At 44.2% G+C, this 20420-nt stretch overlaps 1 protein-coding gene across 5 annotated transcripts in view; it reads left to right on the top strand.

Annotated features, from left to right (window-relative positions):
• SGMS2 (sphingomyelin synthase 2) overlaps positions 1-20420 on the top strand; it is an 81958-nt gene that overhangs the window by 13322 nt on the left and 48216 nt on the right. Inside the window, exon 1 of one of the 5 annotated variants that reach the window (XM_084756233.1) lies at positions 3159-3213. The exons of 3 other annotated variants lie outside the window; for them this stretch is intronic. The gene's annotated coding sequence lies outside the window, so the exon portion shown is untranslated. Of the gene's footprint in view, positions 1-3158; positions 3214-5476; positions 5622-20420 lie in introns of those variants that run through there. One more of the 5 variants, XM_084756238.1, reaches the window with a different exon arrangement.

Raw genomic sequence — 20420 nt, 5'->3', positions numbered from 1 at the left:
TCCTCATCTCAAGATGTTTCCTTTGCGTCCTGCACCTGTGTGGGAATTTTGACTGAGATCCTATGAGAAGTACCCATTTCAAAACCCTCACCTCCTCTCCTCTATGTCCTGTGAGCGAGTTAATCCTTTAAGTCATTCTACACACTTCTTTCTAATATTTGGTGGGTTGTTTGTCAAGACAGGGTTTCTCTGTGTAGGCTTTGCTGTCCTGGTCTCGCTTTGTAGACCAGGCTGGCCTCCAACTCACAGAGATCTGTCTGCCTCTGCGTGCGCCACCACACCCAGCATATTTGGCATTTTTATCAGTCTTGCTGCATAGCCCAGGCTAGCCCCCAATTCCAAAGTGCTGAGGTTGCATATGTGAGCCACCACAACCAGAATTACCATTCTTGTTTGTTTGTTTGTTTGTTTGTTTGTTTTGAAACAGGGCCTCCTATAGCCCAGGCTAGTTTTATATTCTTGATCCTCCTGCCTCTAGCTCTTTATTGCTGAGATTACAAGTGTTCACCACCACACAGAGCTAGCCTCAGCTTTTCTGAAGGGTTTGTGTGTCCCAAGAAAGTTTGGGGTTCACTGCCTGGGGAGGAGGTGAGCTGCTATGCAACTCCCCTCTCTTTTTATTTTCTCTTTCGGTTGTTACCTTTCTCACCAATGCGTGGAGTATTTGGGCTTTGTTTTGTTTTTCCCTTTCCGTCCAATCACTTTGTTTTTCTCTTCATTATCCTTTTCTTGCAGCACCCCAATTATACCAGTTGCCATGGAGACAGTAATGCACTCTAAGTGGATATTCCTTTAGGTAGAGAGGGAGAAGCAGGAGGGGGATGAGCCTTGTTTTTCTACAAATGTTTCCTAGTAACAGAAATAATTACTACAGACTGTGATATAGAAACAGCTGTATGAGATTTGCTTATTTCCTAGGAAAGATTGGCTTCTTCTTTTTAGAATTACTTTTAGAATTACTGTGCTTGAGTGTGTTGTACATAATGTGTGCACAATGTGTCACATGGTCATTTGGAATCCAGAAGAGGGCGTCAGATGCCTGGAACTGGTTGTGAGCCGCCAGGTGGGGTGTTAGGGTTCAGGTACAGCCGCATACTGACCACTCAAATGCCAGACTCAGATTGATGGAAGTTTATTTGAACGCTGAGCAAGAACTGACCAGTCAGGGCCAAAAGCTGTAAATTCAGACTATGACCTTGGTAACAAGAACTGACCTGTCAGGGCCAGAGTCTGAACTTAGACCATGACATTGCTCTGCTTCTCAGGCAGGTTTTTTTTTTTTTTTTTAAATAAGAACACCTTAACCAGGTGGGAAGCAAGGAGGAGGGCAGCGCTACATCATTTTGTCCAGTTAAACACAAGAAAAATGGATTCTGTTCTGAGCACAATGTAACCAGGTGGCTAGACAAAGCATTTTAAGCTGATTGGCTGGGATTTAGGGAAGGGGAGCTTTGGGGGGCTTTCCAGCTCTCTGGGAGTAAGGAATGTCACCTCATAATCAAAGTGGAGACTTGTCTGCTGAGAACAGGTGTTAACAGAAGAGCTACAGTTATGTTAGGAAATAAAGGAGCTCTCAATGGAGGGGCTATAGAGTTTAAGGAGGCTAAGCAGGTTACAGCAGTGGGGGCTGCACCTCCATGCCTGGCTTGTTAAGTTCTGTTGTCATACTTAATTAAGGACACATGCACATGGATTCTAAATATCCTTTCAACTAAATGTATTGACTCTTACTAGATGTCTTCATACTGGAGGAAGATATATATATATATATATAATTTTTTTTTCTTTTAGAATAAGGTAGTTTAGCCAGGAGGTGGTGGCGCACACCTTTAATCCCAGCAATTGAGAGGTAGAGGCAGGTGTATCGCTGTGAGTTCGAGGCCAGCCTGGTCTACAAAGTGAGTCCAGGACAGTCAAGGCTACACAGAGAAACCCTGTCTTGAAGAAGAAGAAGAAGAAGAAGAAGAAGAAGAAGAAGAAGAAGAAGAAGAAGAAGAAGAAGAAGAAGAAGAAAAGCTAGTTAAAGTAATTTTTTGTTTTGACAGTAACCTCTGATTTTCTTGCATTAAGAGTCCAGATAAAGTCTAAGGAGACAACAGAGCCCACAAAGTTGCCCTCTGACCTCCATATATGCTGTGTGAGCCTCCCACACACACTATACCAAATAATATAAATAAATGAAAATGTTAGATTGAACCAATGAGCCTCATTGGGGGGGGGGGCGTCAGGCTATCAGAGCACTACCCCTGAGAATGGGCTAATATTATGGATGTATAGATTATTTAGGGAGTGACTAGTTATAAAAGACTCCCTGTGGCATGCTTGTACCTGTCTTACCTAACCAGCTGTGGCTGCCTGCCCTTGAGCTTTGCATCTTTCAGAACTCTAAAATGAATAAACCTCTTAGTTTTATAAACTACACAGTTCCAAGTTTTCCCTTATAGCAATAGACTACAGACTAGAGCACCCCTATTGACAACACAAGGTCTTTTAGGATGCCCTATTTTTTTCCTCATTAATTTTTTAAATTTAATTAATTTATTCAGATCACATCTCAATTGTTATCCCATCCTTTGTATCCTCCCGTTCCTCGCTCCCTTCCACTTTCACTCTATTCCCCTCCCCTATGTCTGTGACGGAGGGGGGACCTCCTCCCCCACTATATGGTCATAGGCTATCAAGTCTCATCTTGGTAGCCTGCTTATAGAATGCCCTATTTTCAATGGCTTCTTTCGGGACAATCAAAAACAGGCTCCCATTGTGTTTAACAGGGTGGTTTTGGATCTTCAGCTAGATTTTAAATCCCTGAAGCAGAGACCAAGTCTAGGGGGGACAACATTAAGAGGGTACTTATCAGGGTGCTAACACTGAAAAAAACAAAAATACAAAAAAACAAAATACTGCTTGAGGCTGGAAGAGGTCGAACAAAAAGGGCAGGAGTAGAGTTAGTCCAGCGTCATTGTGTTTCAGTGTAGAAACTAAGATTAGTGGAGAAGTTAGGTTTTAACTAATTTGGTGTTGTTTTCAGACTGTCCCTGTCATAGCCAGAATCGGGAACATGGTGACCCTCCGGAGTGCACAGTTTATTCTGCAGCCCGAAGACTTAGTGTATGGAAAGTCTGAGTAATTAATTTTAGATTCTTCTAATACTTTCACAGTGCGTCATGGAAAAGATCATGACAGAGCGCCTCTATGAGAGATAAAGAGAAAAATGTGAGTTTTCATTTGTGTGTTTCAGAGGTAACCAAATTTTGGCAACTGGCAGCTAGTTCAAGAAAGACCAACTTGGTGTCAGTGTGTGGTGATGCCTGCGTGTAATCCCAGCTGCTAGAGAAACAGAGACAGGATGATTTCAAATACAGGGCCATCCTGGGCACCATGGGGAGACTCTATCTCTCTTAGCTTTATACACACACACACACACACACACACACACACACACACACACACACCAAACACCACTGCCAAGAAAGGAAAAAAATTTTTTTGAATATAACAGCACTGAGATTCCACATGTCTAAAGGTGTGGGGTGTTCCAAGATTCATGCTTGTATGTCAGGGGACACGGGGACCATGTTTGCAGTCTGATGAGGGAAGCTGTGATTCGGTGCTCTCTATCTGTGTCTGTGGGTTAAGGCATGTGAGAGAGAAATTCCTAACAACTTCATCTATCTTATCAGCCAGGGCTCTGAGCTGTTGTTAGATGATCTTTACACAGTGGCCATTCGCTGGACACACTCTAGACTTCTGTCATTACATCCCCATGGTTTCTTCAGGGACTCTTAACTGCATAGACCTCTGTCCTAGGATGCAATCTAAATCTAGTTATTGCCCTGCTCCTTTTTCAAAGGTTGCTTTGAACACTGGGCGGTGGTGGCGCACACCTTTAATCCCAGCAGTTGGGAGGCAGAGGCAGGCGGATCACTGTGTGTTCAAGGCCAGCCTGGTCTGCAAAGTGAGTCCAGGACTACTTACCAGAGCTACACAGAGGAACCCTGTCTCAAAACAACAATAACAAAAAGGTTGTTTTGAGATTGTATTTATTTTTATTTTTGTATATAAGTGTTTTGCATGCGCGTGTGTTTATGTACCACTTGCATGCAGTGCCTGCAGAGGTCAGAAGAGGGCGTTGGATCCCTCGGAACTGGAGTTGCAGAAGTTGTGAGCCGCTGAGCAGGTGCTGGGCTTGGAACCCTCGGATGCCCTGCAAAAGCTCTCAGCGCTCTTAATTGCTGAGCCATCTCTCCAGCCTCTGTTGGTTTTTTTTTGTTTTGTTTTGTTTTGTTTTGTTTTGTTTTGTTTTGTTTTTTTAAGACAGGGTCTTAATGCTGTTGCCAGGTTGGCCTTGAACTCCTGCCGGAGCCTCCTGGGATTTCTTTAGTTGCCCTTCATCAGTGAGCAAAGGATGCTGATGATGCTTCATGCAGAAGGGAGTGGCTTAGGATGCTGCTTCTGAGTGGTTTGATAGGACAGAGGAAGGCAACGTATGGTGTTAGTCCCTAAGCTCCATCTCTACCCCTACTCTGTCTCTGTCACAGATGGTTGAGCCCTGCGCTGCTTTTCTTTAAAGGCCAGAGAATAAATACCAAGCTGAATTTTTGTGTTTTTTTGGGGGGGGGAGGGGGCATGGGGGTGCAGGGTTTTTCTATGTACCTTGGCTGTTTTGGAACTCACTATGTAGACCAGGCTAGCCTTAAGCTAACAGGCCCATTTATCTTTGCTTCCAGAGTGCTGAGCCACTGGTCCAGGCTTCGAGTTTATCATTTAAGTGATACGTGTGAGATGACTCACTTGAGAAACTCATGCCCACGCTAGGGCATGTACTACTGCCCTCTTCCACATGACCCCCCCCCCATCTCAATTTGTATGCTTTAGTCTTTAGTAGAAGCTATTCTTAGTAATTTCCCCTTTTCCTTCATAACAGAAAGAACCTTTCGAAACTTGCTTTCACTAAAATGTTCCAAATGTCTTAGGGTTGACCACACACTCAAGTGATTAATTAGCTATGTTTTTGACTTTTAAATATGAAATTTAAAAGAAATTCCTTTTTTTTTAAAAAAAAAATCATTTGTCTTCACAAGCATCTTAATTTCAGGGAAAGTATGTGCAAAAAGAGCCTAGCCAGACCCTTTTAATATATCCAGGATTTAACAAATAGAGCTGTGGGGTGTGCCCACCCCACTAATTTATAAACTGTTCAGTGTTACCCACAGTTTCTTAACGCTGGGTTTGGAAACAGAAGTGGAAAGAAGTGTGGTGTCAGCAGGGTGAGTTGCCATAGATACACTTGTCAACATGCGCCCTTAACCCAGGATGTCATGGCAACAGGAGATTGGAGGTGGAGCCCTGAGGCCAGGCCTCCATCTGAGGGTGACATGTGCCTGATAAGGTTCCCTGCTCCAGTCCTGTGGACTAGGACTAGAAGAGTAAATTCACTGTGCAGTGAGTTCTGGGCTATAAAGGGCACCCAGGGTAGCCAGCCATGACCTGTGTGTCATTTGTCACTATGAATGTGGTTCCTAAAAGCCACAAGAAAGGTCTTTCAGGATGAATTGTTGGTATTTGGAACTACAGGGCTGGGCTTGCCTGGAATTTTGAAAACTGCTGAGAAATACCTTTGGGTACGTGGCTGTTATTTCTGTAGTTTGTTTCTGTCTGATGGTCGAGTACAAGATACGTGGACTAAATGCTTAGAAGGATAATAGGTGGTCAGTTTTTGAGAAGTGGTTAAAATACTTGAGTTTCTATCATTGTAGGGGTAGGGAACTGTGTAACCAAAGTGCTTATACATATTTTTTTTAAGTGATTTAAAAATGTGAGCGCCTACTCTTCAAAAGACATGATTCATGATACTGAAAGGAGACAAAAAAAAATATCAGTCTATCACTTGGAATAGTGCATGTTTAAGTGGAATCTATGTCTCAAATGCAGATTAAGTACTCCTACTCATTTTGGCTGCTGATTTGTATAGCCATTGGTCTGGTTTTGGTACCGAGTTGTTCGGGTCAGGGCTTAAGTCCTGGTTGCCTGACTTAAGAGGCTCTGCCACCCTCCCTCAGGACGCCAGTTACACAGAATAATAGTAAAGGGCAGAGGAAGGTGTGTGCCTTCTGTGTGGCCGCCTTGGGGGAAGAACAACCCAGGAGTTCCAGCGGCTCCCTCGTCTCCTCCAAACTCCATGTTCTGGGTCTTGACTGAGGCTTAGCTTTAAACAGAACATAAGGAACAGGCACAACTGAGCAGTCCAGGGTCAGGCCTGTGCTCCTCACAATTGTCCCAGCCTCACCTCTCCCGCCAGGTCCTCCGAGAGGAAAGGTCAGGGGTGTATAATCTCTTTCCGGGAGGCAGGTTCCTGCTCTGGCTGGCACCAGCCTTGAGCCTTTTTTTTTTTTTTCCTTAATCTCCCAGCATGATATTCCCAGGGAAATTCCAGTTTCTCAGAAACTATTGTTTCAATCGCCTGACCACCTATGGGAGGGGTACAGTGTCTCCTGAACCAACTTACCCCTGCCAGGATCATTACTTCTGAGGCAGGTGTCTATATGAATCAGCCTCAGGTCATCAGGCTTGCCGGCAAGCACTATTACCCATTGAGCCATGTCACCATCCCTGCCAGAATGTCCTTATTAGAGGCTTCGGAATGTAGCCCTGTGATAGACACTTGCTTCACTTGAACAGGGCCCTGAATTCAATACCTGGTACTCCCTAGACAAACACATACACACACCCCCCAAGCACACACCCCCAAGTAACCAAACAAAAAACTAATATAAGCAAACGAAACAATGTTCTTTTTTTTATATATATATATTTATTTATTTATTTATTTATACAGTATTCTGCCCATATGTGTGCCTGCAGAGGACTGAGATCACATTATAGATGGTTGTAAGCCACCATGTGGTTGCTGGGAATTGAACTCAGGACCTTTGGAAAAACAGACAGTGCTCTTAACCTCTGAGCCACTGCTCCAGCCCAGAAACAAAGTTCTTATCAGATAGATAATTAGATTTATTTTATTTTATTTTACACGTTAATGTTTTGGTTGCATGTATGTATATATACCATGTCTGTGCATAGTGCTGGTAGAGGTCAACATTGGATGCTCTGAACTGGAGTGGCCAATGGTTGTAAGCCATCATGTGGTTGCTGGGAATTGAAACTGGATTCTCTGCAATGGGAACTAGTGCTCTTAACTGCTGAGCTGTCTCTCCAGCCTCCGTATTGGGCATTGAAGTTATGTGTTTTGAAAGGAAAAAGAATTCCACTAGTCTGGAAATTGTCTTACTTCTCCTAGCTTTCCTTTTTACAGGCAGATGTTTCATGGGTTAACGAAATTCAGCTTAACCGTTATATTCTTTAATTGTTTATGCTTCTGACATTGTAGCTAAAACCCTATTGCCGAAGACAAATATGCACTTGTCCCGTCGCTGAGGCATAGCTTGTTAGAGGGTCGTTAGCATGAGACAGAGCTTTCTGGATAGGTTCATTCTTGGAGGGAATGCTTCATTTCTGCAGATTTCCTTCAACAGATGCTTCTGGACTACAGGGCTGTGTTTTCATGGGCACAACGTGTTCCCACCGCTCTCCAGATATACCCGAGAGCCGGCCTGCCCAGAACTTTGCAGTGATGAGCGTTCCATAATTCTGTACCATCCATTTTACAGCAGCCACAGTGGCCATTGGGCCCTTGAAATATGGCCAGTGGGGGGCTAAGGACAGGAATTGAGTTTCAGTTCATTTAAGCGTGTGCAGCTTATAGCTGTTGCAGAAAACAGAACTTGAGGGGAAAGTCAGGACAGATTAGAAAGACTCCTGGTGCACTCTGCTCACCTGGCTCCTTCAGTGCATTGTCGGTGAGCCTCTCTTATGCATCAGGCAGAGTCCTAGGTACCGACGGGGGAAACAAGAGTGAAGCACGCAGTAAGGCTGAATTCACTTAGGTCCTCAAATTCAAGTGACTTTCTGAAGGTCACAGCGAACGGGTTCAGATTCCAGGTCTTCTGATGGTGATCAAATACTCTCTGCCCATGCTGTTTCCCTCAGGAAGCCTCGTAACTCCTGTCTCTCAGCATTCACCACTAGAAGGCTGCTCACCAACTAGTATGTTATCACATGTCACCAAGGTGTCATGACAAGTGAAGATGGGGAGGCCAGAGTGTTGACATGTATGAGCCCCTCGGCTCAGTCCTTCATGTCACAGAAGGGAAAACAGGGGCGGGTGTATGAATGAATAATCTACCTGTGCTGGAAAGAAGACGCATGCACACATTTTGTCCCTCCTTTGGAATTGTGATCATTTATGCTGCTCAACGCTGGCCAGTGTTAGACACTTTAGAGAGGTGAGATGAAGCCTCAGGGCATCTCTCATGTGCAAAACCTCACACTTCTCCTAAATGTGTCTTTATTTAGATTGTTGGAAAATAGTATTCTTGGTGTCACACAAAGTCACGCCCAAACAAAGTAAAAGTAACCCAGCAAGGCAGTTTCATCTTGTTTAAAAAAAAAAAAAAAAGTACACTACAACCCCATCTGGGTTACCAAACTCATGAGAGGAGAGGCACTCACTTAATGTTTATTTTGATGTAGGTGGGGACTCCTTTCTCAAAAGGAGCCAGTTCAAGCTGAATTAAAAGTGTAATGGCAGGTTTATTTGGGGCAACTGTTGGACGGGTTCACTGGTCTCAGAGTATGAGGCAATGGAAATCACTATGCAGAGAGGCAGAGATGGGGTAGGGGAGCAGAGAGAGAGAGAGAGAGAGAGAGAGAGAGAGAGAGAGAGAGAGGGTGCTGGGGTGGCAGGCAGGTCCTTTTATCCATGGCACATACCTGTCCCCCCTGGCAGCAGCAGGTGATGACATAAGCAGTTGCTAGGTCCCTGAGAGCAGGTCAGTAGAATTGCCTATATATTAGCAGGGTTAGGAGTCCAGCAGTGACTTGTGTCTCTCTGATGCTGTGGGCTCGTTCATAATCTATGCAAAGGAAATGAAGGAAAAGGGTGGGCAGCTATGGTTCAGCAAGTCCCTGGGAATGCTGCGGAGGGCCTTTAGCACACCTTTAGGCTTCCTAAGCACACAAGCTACTGGGAAGTCCTGCAAACTTTGGCAGGAGGAAACCAGACACCTGCCATCAGGGGACAAGGCAACTTGAATTATCGTCACAGTCTTTCCTCTTGTTTGGTCAGCTCAGCTATCTCATATGCAGTGGTTAGCCCTTTAATTCACCTTCCTCTGTGCTCCCAACTACCCTGTTTTAACCTTAACATCTTAACATTTGTTTTATTTAAACATTTGTTTTTACTGTAATTTAATTACCAGCAAAGGAGGCCTCCATAACGGATGGAACCCAGAGTCCTCGCTCTCAGATCATTAGTCCAGTGTCAGTCCCGCAAGGAGACTTAGAGCAGCTGTTTATCATACTGATAACCTAGTGAGTTACATACACCACCAGATCTTGCTAAAGGTCTCCTCTACCTGAGCAGAGGGGGGCACTTCTATAATAAGCCACACCTACAGGGTAAATTGGTTTCTCTCTTCATATTTAGTAATTCTTTCATTATTATTATTATTGTTGTTGTTGTTGTTGTTATTATGATGATGATGATGATGATGATGATGATGATGATGATGATAATGATGATGCAGCTTCGTTTCTCTTTTCTGTTGTGATTTTGTTTTTTGTTTTCTGAGACAAGGTTTCTCTGTGTAGCCTTGGCTGTCCTGGAACTCAATCTGTAGACCAGGCTGGCTTCGAACTCACAGATATGAGCCTGCCTCTGCCTCCCAAGTGCTGGGATCAAAGGCATGCACCGACAGCTCCCAGCCTCTTTTGAGATTTTCTTACTTATTTTTTTCTAACATTTATTATGCATACAGGGCTCTGCCTGCACGCACACCTACACACCAGAAGAGGGCATCAGATTTCATTACAGATGGTTGTGAGCCACCATGTGGTTGCTGGGAATTGAACTCAGGACCTCTGGAAGAGCAGCCAGTGCTTTTAACCTCTGAGCCATCTCTCCAGCCCCTGATTTTTAACCTTGACTTCTGGTCCTTCTGCCTGTGCCCTCCAAGTGCCAGGACTGCAGGTATGTGACACCGTGCCCCATTCCATTTCTGTTTGCAAAGATTTATTTTTATCTAAGTAAGAGTAGCAATCATAGTAAATATGTGAATTGTACTTTGAGTCTATCAACTCTGTAATTAAGCTATATTTAATCAGAGTTGTGGGTCACTTTGTTGCTTGGTGGCAAGACCACAAGTGGCATCTTGCTCAAAAGAAAACTTTTAATAAACTAGGACTGAGTACTTTTATTTCTTCACCAACGCCCGTCTCCTAATATGTAATGAATTCACGGGAAAATGAGGCTTACTGTTCTGTCCTCAGTATATGATAATAATTAGGCATGCTCAGCAATGTCTTTTTTTTGTAGAGACTTGTTATGTAGTTGATATTTAGAAATCTGTCTTGGAAGCTTTTGCCCCATTTTTCTTTCCTATTCTTTTCTTTTTCTTCCTTTTCTTCTGTGGATATATTGTCTCTTAGTATAACAACCTTTGCTATAAATCTGTTTGCTTTGTAGTCACCTTTACATTTATATATAAAACTTTAAAGAGCCAGGATAGAGGGCTGGAGGGATGGCTCAGTGGTTAAGAGTACTCGTTGCTCTTTACAGAGGACCCAGGCTCAGTCCCTAGTATCCAAGTCATGGCTCACAACCATCCATAATTTCAGGGGAATGTAAAATCCTCTGCTGACCACTGCAGGCACCAGGCACATGTGTGGGGACGCGCACACATGCAGGCAAAGCACTCGTATACACAAAGTAAAATAACTGAATCTGAGACAAGAAAAATAAGCAGGGTATAGGGAAACACCTGCCAATGTTCTGTAGCCATGAGCAAACCATGATCTTCTTACAATGACACATGTTAAAGGACTAGTTCATTATTCCATTGCATTTACCACAACTTAAGTAGTTTCTTAGCTATTGTGCACTTAAGTTTTCAGTTTTTCACTGTCAATTAACAGTGTCCTGGTTAATATGTTCAGCTAAATTTGTCCATATTTTTTAAACCGAAGACTTATAGCTGAATAGCAGTCTGATAATTTGGGGATTTTTTTTCAAAAGGCTAATTATTATGTGAAAAACAGTCATTTTTAAACTGAGTTTCTTTGCTCACCAGTCAGATTAGATAATTTTTCAGTTCCAGTGTTGAAACATGAAGTTTTTTTTTTCTCTTGCGAAGATCTACAGGCATTTGTTAAAATTAAAGGCAGTTTAATTACCTCTGCTATACTATGGGACATTCTTATGGCTTCTAACTTTCTTTTCCTCTGAGGGTCGAGAGAGACTTTGTGTCATGCAGAGAAAGTTAGATTGAGCCAGAGAAGATAGCGCAGACACTATAGAGAGCGGGGGCTGTAATCTGTCCTACAGCCTCCCTGGGCTTTAACAATGAAGAGATGAGTGGCCTCCTGTTCCTGGGATGGTTCAGACACGTGAAGTACAAGGTAGCCTTTCAAGATATTTTAAATTTCAGAGTCTATAATTAGGAAACACTTCGTGAGTTCCTTGTACAGTTTTAACCCTCATCACACCCATTTGTATTAGTGGTGGGGATTCCTTGCTCCTCTTTCCATATATATGGTCTCACTATGAGCCCAGGCTAGAATTCACAATGTAGACCAGGCTAGCCTTGAACTCTTGAGTACTGGTATTAAAAGTGTACACAGCATGCCCAGCTCTGCCCCCCCCTTTAATATCTACCTGTATGTGCAGCCCTACACTCTGCCTCTGAAGGACTCACTTGCAGAGCCAGTTCCAGACAGTAAAGTGACGCCATCTCTCCCCTTGTACTATTGCCTCAGTGACTTCTGATCCTCCTTGCAAACAGCTGACTTGTGACACGTTTTCTGGGACTCCCGAGTGGCCCAGCTCCAGCTCATTATGTCCTTGCCTTAGTGTCCCAAGTGCTGGGGTTACAAGCATGTGCCACCAAGCCCAGTTTTTAACATGTGACTCTTAGCATGAGCTAGTCAGTGAGAAAATTTTTACATGTAGCCATAAACGGCCAGGACTTGGGTATAAAAAGGCAGTTAGAAGGCGATCAGTGGCTCTTCCCTCGTGGAGCCCCCTGAAAGGACATAAAGAAATCTTATCTACTAATTGACTGCATAACTGCTTTTAGGGAACTACATTGACAGAGAAGAAAATACAGAGTAGGGCAGAATAAGTGCAAGGGAGTCCCAGAAGGCCTCTTTAAGGAAGTAAGGTTTGTCCAGGGATGTGCAGGGTTAATTTCGAATGCCGTTCCCCTGGCTGTACATTGTGCTTGTGAATTGCAAGTCGGCTTTCGGTTGCAGTATACCACGTGGACTAAAATGAAATGTGGTAGTCCATTTGCAACCTCAGCAATGTGTACCGTCAACACTATTTCAAAACAACTAGGAGAGGGTTGGGATGTTCACGGCAGTGCGCGAGCACACACACACACACACACACACACACACACACACACACACACACAAATGGGGTGTGGGTGTAGTGATGGGTAATAAATATAAGGTGGCAGGGAATCTGCCTAACCTGATTTGATCATTGCATACTGTGTATTGAAATACCGTACAGTGTAGCAAAAATATGTACAGTCATTATGTTGCAGTTAATAAATTAATAGCATTTCATCTTAAGAAAAAAAATTAAAAATAGCTTCCAGAACAGTATACTTACCTATGTAAAATGGGAAGTCATAATGGGGGTTCAACACATCATGGTGTCCGTATATAGTATGGGGGTGTCTGTAGGAAGATGAGCCCTGTCTTGGTTAGAATTTCTTTCTTTTTATTTTATTTTATTTTTTTCCAAGACAGGATTTCTCTGTGTAGCCTTGGCCGTCCTAGATTCGCTTTGAACACTAGGCTGGCCTTGAACTCATAACTATCCGCCTGCCTCTGCCTCCCGAGTGCTGGGATTAAAGGCGTGAGCCACCACACCCGGCACTTGGTTAGGGTTTCTATTGCTGAAAGGATCTATTTCAGCTTACAACTTTCAGGTCACACTCCATTGTTGAGGGAAGTCAGGACTGAAACTTAAACAGGGCAGGAACTTGGAAGCAGGAGCTGATACAGAGGCCGTGGAGGAGTGCTGCTTACTGGCTTGCTTGCCCATCATGGCTTGTTCATGCTGCTTTCTTATAGAACCCAGCACCACCAGACCAAGAGTGGTACTGCCTACATCAATCATCAGTTTTAAAACAGGCACCATAGGCCAATCTGGGGTAAGTGGGGCGGGGGGGGGGGGAGCATACATTTCCTCATTTCAAAATGACTCTAGCTTGGGTCAAATTGATGTAAAAACTAGCCAGGACAGTTAAGATTAGCTGAGATTTTTTTTTTCTTTCTAATGATTAATCTGTTACAGAAAAGGTATGTTTTAACCACAAGAGCATAGAGCCCAAATGACCATGACCAGTAGGAATATGCTTCTGAGTTGTTTAATCCCCTGAGATGTTCCTCTGCCACAGAGTGACTCTCAGCTCCATTAGACCTGGGAACAGAAGCACTCCACTGCATCGAGGCATGGCGTGTTTTCCCATGGCTGTGTTTCAGCCGTCTCCTTCTGCTCTACCTGTGCAGGCACACAGTGGTGGGGATGGAGCTGAGGGTAAGCAAGTCTCTCTTGTGTGGTGCCATGATATGGCCTTGGCTTTCCATTCATCAAAGTGAAAATTACGATGGCATTTAACATCGGCGACCTGGCCTCCACTGTTGCTCTTGCGGTTGAGCTCGGCAGGAACGTGGGGAGACTCACTGTAAACAGGACGCCTGTGGAGTGTATAGAAACAGTCACACACCTCAACCTGTGTCTCTTTCTCTGAGTTGGGAAAATGGTTTTGTTCTTGGATTTTTGTTTGTTTGTTTTGTGTTTGCACTAAAAACAACAGCTAAGAGTCCACATTGTAGTCATCTTACAAGATCTTAGGAATAAACTATCTCTGGCCTCTTTATCTTGATTCTATTCATTTACCAAATACATAAGAGCTTTGCCACATGCTCAGTGATACTCCCTTAATATAAATTCCTCCAATTAAAAAAATATATCTTTTAAGCACCTTGTCAAGTTTGTGTGCTTATTGCCTGGATTTATGGAGAGGCCACCGAAGCACAGGAACGCCTGTGGTGTTGGCTGTGGCATCCTTCATCCCCAGTTCTCTCTTCACGGCCTTCGTGCTCAAGAACCTCTGCTCTGAATTTGTCCAGCTCAGGGTTTCTGTTCCCTACTTGGTAACAATTCATTCCCCATTGAGTTTTAGCACTCGCCCTACTCATGTGTGAAACTGTCCATGGCACATCATCTTCAAATGAAAATATCTGCCCAAATTTTGTGACGCTGTATCTTTTCTCAGTGTGACATTGTACATTGGGACGTACACATAATTTTGGCCAGGACCCGTGTGCTCAGCTTGACTAGATGTAGAAGACGTTGTGTTTAGCTGTGTTGTTGAACAGAATCGACAAGCTGGTTATATTACTACAGCAAATGCTGCCTTACACACACTTTTAGTTATGGGCTGACTTATTTGTCCACCGCGTAAGAGCGATCATTTGCTTTCCTTTCACTTATCTTTGCTGCCTAAGAAATAAAATGTCCTATCCATGCCCTAGAAATCTCTGAAGTATGAGGAACTTTTAAAGTGTTTAAAGTGTAAAAACTGAACTTTTAGAAAGATCAGTGTAGACTTGGGAGTTAGGAAGCCCCAGTGTAACTATGACGATGGCCTGTGTGGCTCTGCTGAGGGGCCTGGTGTGGCTCTGTGAGGGTTTGGTGTGGCTCTGTTGAGCAGCCTGATGTGTCTCTGTTGAGGGGCCTGGTATGGCTTTGCCAAGTGGCCTGGTATAACTCTGCTGAGGGGCCTGTGTGGCTCTGTGGAGGGGTCTGGTGTGGCTCTGCTGAGAGTCCTGGTGTGGCTCTGCTGAACTCTGTAAACTCTTACTTTACCTGCAAGTGAATCTTGACTCATTGTTTCTTCCAGGTAAGGGGCCATTCCCTGACTTACTAATGTTTTAAATGACTCGGGGGCAACATAGCAGCTAATACTCAAACTTTTAGTGTCAATCTCTAAGGGAGCTCTCAGTAGTCCACTCCAGCTGAGCCTTAAGGACAGTTTGTGGTTACGATCCTCTGCAAAGCCTCAGTCAGTTCTGCACTACAAGGGCCTGCAACACCCTGAAGCTCAACTCCCTGCCTAGGCTTCTTTGAAATTAGGAATAATTTTATTCTGGAAAGTGAAAATCAGTAGAGAAATCTTTATGTTTGCTCTTTGGAGCTTTAGGCACAGATCCCCCACCCCACCCCTGCTGCTGCCTCCTCAAGGCTGGGATTTAAGGCATGTACCGTGTACCATTCATGTGTTTCTTATTGCTACATGTAGCATTTACCTGGAGAATTCAGGTAACACTATTTTCTTGGGGCTGGGGAGATGGCTCAGTGGCTAAGAGCATTGGCTGCTCTTCCAGAGGACCTGGATTTAATTCCCAGCACCCACATGGTGGCTCACACACTTCTCTAACTCTAGTTCCAGAGGTTCTGATGCCCTCTACTGGCCTCCACAGGCACTGCCTCAACACGGTGCACAGGCAGAACACCGGAAATATAAAAATAAGTAAATCAGCAACAACGAAAAGAGTCATTAAAAGCCGGGCGGTGGTGGCGCGCGCCTTTAATCCCAGCACTTGGGAGGCAGAGGCAGGCAGATCGCGGTGAGTTCGAGGCCAACCTGGTCTACAAAGTGAGTCCAGGACAGTCAGGACTTCACAGAGAAACCCTGTCTCAAAAAAACCAAAATAAATAAATAAATAACATAAAGAGAGAGAGAGAGAGTCATTAAAATTTCTTTTCTCATCAGGCTCATTGTCCTACAAAATGTTCTATAGACTTGTTTGTCCTCTGTGAAATTCAGGAAATGTCTAGGAATGTTGCTAGGGTTAGAATGCCTACACTGGGCTGCCATTAGGAAAGCAGGCATTTCTAAACACTGGATAGTTGTGCTGCCTCTCCATCTGTATGGTAGTGTCTGTCCCATTGAAGCTGGTGCAGAAAAGAATCGATCGATTCTGCGGATACTTGCTGAACGCCGTCTGTTTGCCAGGCGTTCTGTCAGTGTTGGAATAAGGCAGTCAACAAAACAAAAAGCTCCCGTGTCGCCTCCAGAACCAGCTGGGAGCAGGGAGGCGCAGAGAATTGACGCTACCTCAGGTATCCCGGGACCGATCCCTCACTACCCTCAATATGGCAGATGAACCCAGTGTAGAAGGAAGGTGTTGTCGTCCGCTTTGGGAAATAATGCGGCCCTGTGCGCTAGAGACTGTGGGATGTCAGAAGTCCATTAAAGAACAGGCAAGAGGACAGTGCCACATTGATACAACGTGGGTTTGAAAAGGGCAAGTTACCTTTCAAGGTTACTCTTTTCATTCCAGCTTTCCTGGATTCACAGAATTCACCTAAACTTTTGCCCCTCCCTCAGCCTCTGTTGTCAGTGTCCTTTCTAGAATGCCTAGATAAGCAAATGAATTTATATGTGGTGTAGAAAATGTATTAAATAGCATACCATGCTGTGACCTCCTCCTAACTACCTGTGGAGGGAATTTGATGAGTTAATAACCTTTAAGAGCAGCCACAGGATCACACACTATACAGATGTACCACAATGTAAAAAGTGACCTTTCGATGGACATGTGCGTTGTAGGATTGGCTTTCAACACTATCGGGATGAATAACTACGTAAGTTACTTTTTTGTATGTGCAATTGTATCTACATAAACGTGCAAAGATAGGTGTGTACAGTTTGTGTATGTGTCTTGTAAGAGTGGCTGGTATCAGGTTCCTAATGATTTCTCAGTTTTCGGCGACATCTTTAAAAAGAAAATGCTTAAAGAAGAAGAAGGAAAGCAGACTAGAACTGGGTTTTATCATTCATGCTGCTGGCAGGGGGGGCCGGGGCCGGGGCTTGAGGGGGAGGATAATTTTTTTTAAGATAAGAGTATTATTACATAGACTGAGAAGATTGCATTTATGTATTTAGTAGTGTGTGTGTGTGTGTGTGTGTGTGTGTGTGTGTGTGTGTGTGTGTGTGTGTATCTTACATGAATGCCACATAGTTGTGGGTACCTGTGAAGGCCAAAAGAGGGTGTCAGATCCCTTGGAGTGGAGTTATACATGATTGTGAACTAACTGCCTTGGATGCTAGAGACCCAGTGTGGGTCCACAGCGAGAGTAACCAGTGCTTTTGAATGCTAAACCATCTTTCCAACCCCACTGTGGGCTATGTGTGTGTGTGTGTGTGTGTGTGTGTGTGTGTGTGTGTGTGTGTGTGTGTGTGTCTTAGATATGTGTATGAGTGTTTTCGCCTGCTCATATGTGCGTGATGTGTGTGCCTGGTCCTTGAGGAGGTCAGAAAAGGACATTAGATTCCCTGGAAGTGTAGTTACAGATGGCTATGAGCAGCCACATGGGTGCCGAGAAGCAAGCCGTGGTCTTCTACAAGAATAGCAAGTACTTTTTAGCTGTGGAGCCATCTCTCCCACCCTCACCCCATTGTGGTTTTGTGATGAAGGCCCTCACTATTTATGGGTCTCATGCTGATGTCAAACTCACTGTTACCCAGCCTGCCCTGGACTCCTCTTCCTTGCTGGGATCATTGCACCACAGTGCCCAGCCCTAAAGCGCTACATTTCTGTGTTGTTGTCTTGGTTTGTGGTTTTGGCTGATGGTGATGGTATTTTGGAGTGCTACATTTCTGTGTTGACTTGCTTTGGTTTTTTGTTGTTGTTGTTGTTGCTTTTGTTGGTGTTTTGGAGACAAGGTTTCACTGTCTATGTGGCTAGCCCAGCTATGTAGACCAATCTGGCCTGGAACTCCCAGAGGGATGCTAGCCTCTGCCTCCTGAGCACTCAGTAAAGTGTTAACATTTTATTTTTTATTTTATTTATTGATTTGTTTGTTTTTTCAAGACAGGGTCTCTCTGTGTAGTCTTGGCTGTCCTGGACTTGCTTTGTGGACCAGGCTGCTTACATTTTAAAATCCTTTTAACATACAGGATAAACGTGTTTCTCAGACACCCTCATGTGCTTAGGTGACCCACTGAGTGAGGCCTTCTATAGTGCTGTCCTTTACTATACTACAGCTAATGGAAATACATCAGTGTATAAAGCTGAGCTGATAGGGCCTGAGACTGATATCCTTAGAAAGTCCTGCTCACAAGGCTGGTCCTTTGGCTGGTGTATCAGTGACTCTTCCCTGGCCTAAAATGTCTGTCAATTGCAGTGGTGGGAATGGCCTGTGTGCTTGATGAGGCCACTGGGAGGGGCACTCCTTGGTCCTTTACCCTTTGCTGATATTCATTCATGTCTTTATTGCCGTGGTCAGTCTGGACTATTACAGAATGTCAGGCTCTGTGAGGCCTCCGTGTGAGGTGCTGGACCGAGGATGCTCCTGAGGGTTCAGTACGGTGGATGTTGCTAAGAGATTCTGTCTGCTAGCCGTATTACGGGCAAGTGACACAAATGAATGCTCTAACCTAAGTTATGGACTTCTAGCACCATGTCTTGACTGGCAATTTGTTTGATTATAGACTATGTTGTCTTGCAGATTCCTGAATAGTGATTCAGCCTTGACACCTGAGAAATGGAACCCTAGTGTTGCATGGTTTTAGCTCAGTGAAGTCAACGGCTGTTTGGTCATCAGTGTTTGCACATGGGCTTATAACTCTCTTGGGGTTTCTATAGTTTGATTGTTAAGCACGTAGACTTACATAACTCCATTTGTGTTTCTAGCCTTAGATTTTAGTTAAACGGTCTGGTTCCCCAGTTATCTTTTGACTCTGAAGCTTATTTGCAAATGCATAGTTCTAGAAACTTCATATTCTGGCCTCTGGACTCTGTACACACCCATTTTCAGGGTCACATTGGTTTGCCTTGATTGAAACCTGAAACGATGTCATTGTGTAATAATGCTGCATTGGTGTCCTATTTAACATTTTTACATATTGACATAGGAAGCCAATAGATGGGATAAGCAGCTGGTCTTTAAGCTGTTGTCCCTATAAGAATTAAGGTAGTTTAAAGCAGAGAGTCTCAACCTGTGGGTCCCCCATCCCTTTGTGGGTTCAAATGACCTTTTCACATGGATCGCATATCAGATATCCTGCATGCCAGATCTTTACATTACAATTCATAACAGTAGCAAAATTACAGTTAGGGGGTAGAAACAAAATAGCTATCTGGTTGGGGGGGGGCGGTCACCACAACATGAGGAACTGTGCTTAAGGGTCACAGCATTAGGAAGGTTGAGATGCACTGCTTTTAAAGTTTCAGGGCTGGAGAGATGGTTCAGTGATAAAGAACACTGTGTGCTCTTCCAGAGGAGTTGGGTTTGATTTCTAGCACCCGCATGGTGGCCTCTACAGACCCTGCATGCCCCTGGTGCATAGACATATTTGCAGGCAGAATACCCACACACATAAAACAAAAATAAAAGTTAAAGATAAAGAACAAGCTGGTTTTTTTTCGGGGGGGGGGGGGGAAGGTTGTTTGTGTGTGTTTGTGTGTGTGTGTGTGTGTGTGTGTGTGTGTGTGTATGGTTTTTTTATTTTTTATTTTTTGGTATTTGTGTTGAGGATTGAACCTCAGGCCTCATACATGCTAAACATTCCTCTACCATTAAACTGCATACATAACCCCCAAGAAATTACAGGTTTTAGCATCTCTCGGCCTTTCGGCAAGGAACAAACTAAGACTTGGTGTTTTTTGTAGTCAAGGGCAATGGTTTTGAATGCTCCGAATTCCTGAGCACGGTTTTGCAGATTATTGGTTACTTTTCTTGTTGCTGGGATCAAACGGCAGACAAGAAGCTCATTAACGAAAGAGATTGTTTTAGTTGGTGGAGACAGCCCATTATGGTAGGGAAGGGGCAGGAGGCGCTGCCATGTTGTGTCTGCAGTCAGAAAGCACAGAGAGAGAGAGAAAGAGAGAGTGGGGGGAAGGGAGGGAGGGAGGGAGGGGGGAGCAGCAGGGAGGGAGGGAGAATTGTTGATACCCAGCTGACTTTTCTCCTTTTTATTCAGTCTGGAGACCCCAGTTCTGTGTTTGGTCATCAGAACAGGTCTTCCCTTTTCCATTCTGGAAGTATTGTCATAGCTACACTGAGAATTTTGTTTGCAGCGAGATCCAGGACACTGTCAAGGTGAAAATGAATATAAATCAGCCCCAGGAATCAAATAATGTGCAGCTATTATCCGTTCTGAGGGTGACAACGAGCATGGAGTGGCATTATGGCAGCCGTCATCCCCAGGGATTTACGTGTGTCACCTCCTAGTTTTCACACCAGCCTTTTGAGAAGCTACCCTAGTCTTGGTTCTGCT

Source organism: Acomys minous, assembly GCF_964271855.1.
Source record: "Acomys minous genome assembly, chromosome: 14".
Taxonomy (NCBI): domain Eukaryota; kingdom Metazoa; phylum Chordata; class Mammalia; order Rodentia; family Muridae; genus Acomys; species Acomys minous.
Note: the sequence above shows the minus strand (reverse complement) of the source record. Positions and strands in the feature narration are given on the sequence as shown.